This window comes from Gavialis gangeticus, unplaced genomic scaffold (assembly GCF_001723915.1).
Source record: "Gavialis gangeticus isolate Ggan-Ray unplaced genomic scaffold, GavGan_comp1, whole genome shotgun sequence".
NCBI lineage: Eukaryota > Metazoa > Chordata > Crocodylia > Gavialidae > Gavialis > Gavialis gangeticus.
In genome coordinates, this window is record NW_017729025.1 from 81,270,796 (window position 1) to 81,272,277 (window position 1,482).

At 54.4% G+C, this 1,482-nt stretch overlaps 1 non-coding gene across 1 annotated transcript; it reads right to left on the reverse strand.

Moving 5' to 3' along the window:
- Positions 1–890: 890 nt before the first annotated feature.
- Positions 891–972, reverse strand: TRNAS-GCU. The gene has a single exon. It is a non-coding gene; the product is annotated as a tRNA-Ser (tRNA).
- Positions 973–1,482: the final 510 nt, after the last annotated feature.

Sequence of the window (1,482 nt, forward strand, 5' to 3'; positions counted from 1 at the left end):
ACAGAAGCCCTGTGTGTGAAAGGTAGTGTTGTCATGCTCACATCTCAATCATGTCAAGTCTGCATGAGAACACAACCTTTTCTTAAATGGAGAATATCTGGCATGTGCCCCAAAGCCAATATATGCAGGTATAACTCCAGATTGTGCAGCTACCAACAAGAACGACCTCACCAAGATAATTCAGAAGTTTACAAAGAAGGACTGGCTTTCTAAGTACCATACATTTGGGGGCTCACCTTGAGGAGCTAAGGTGCACACTGTGATCAGATGGTGAACACGAATACCATCAGCATCAATGGGGAGGGAAGGAGCTCAGGCTGAGGAGGGAAGGAACATGTTAAGAAATGACTTAGAAAAGTTTCTGTGAACTGGATCTGATTAACTTGATGTTAGGGACCTGTTGGATGAAGTTGCTGGTGGGAATAACCACAACGATGACAGGCCCAACAAGTGCTGAGACTGGACACCAGTCACTTGCATCTTACCGTGATCCATCACAGTGCAGCAAAGGACTTCCCAGGTCACATTCATGAGATGCAACAACTGTTTTTTTTTTCAAAGCTGCCTAGGCAGTGCCTCACTGCTAACTCCCCAGAAAAAGGCCAACCTGGCTTGTGTTGCTGCCTGACATAGGCAGAGCATTGAGGATGCTGTTTCACAACCTGTCCCAGTGGCTCAGGATGGGCTGCCACCCACACGGGGCATGTTGATATCCCCCTTGCTGCCTGAGGTTTCACAGGCCCCGAGGGGCAGCTGGGGGTGGAGACTGGGCTCAGGGAACCCGGTAGGATTTTTTCCTCTGTCACCACTAAATTAGGGCCCGGCTGGCACCCCAGTGCTTCTCATTGTCTTTCTTAAGGGCGGTCACAAATGGGGGAAAAAAGCAGCACCGACGAGGATGGGATTCGAACCCACGCGTGCAGAGCACAATGGATTAGCAGTCCATCGCCTTAACCACTCGGCCACCTCGTCACAGAAGCCTTCCTCTTTTCCCGACCTATAAGAAGCTTAGCACATGAGCCTCATATCACTTTTCTTTGCTATTATTTGTTCGGGCGGGCAGCAGCGAGGGCTCGCTTAGGACATCTTGAACGCTTAAAGCTCCCGCAGCGCGCACTCACACCCTCCTTGCAACCGCCTCTGACTCTCGAGCCTCTGCTCGCTGCCCGGCCTGGCACACATGGAGGCGGTCTCATTTATGCGGGGGGTGGGGCGCGGCTGTGTACGGAGGCTGCCATGCTGTACGATCACCGGAGGGCGTCGTGTTGTCTGGACCGCTGGCAGGCGCCATGCTGTACGGCGGAGAACTGGCGCCATCGTAGCGTAGTTCCGGCAGCCAGGGCGCATGCGCAAGCGCTGGCGGTTAGATTTGAATAGCGAAGCGGCGGCCCCAGCCGAGCCTATGATCGCTCCGGGGTGAGGCGGCGGGGGCGGTGGGGGGAAGGAGTTGGAGCGGCTGCCCTTGCCTAGAGAGGGTCGCGG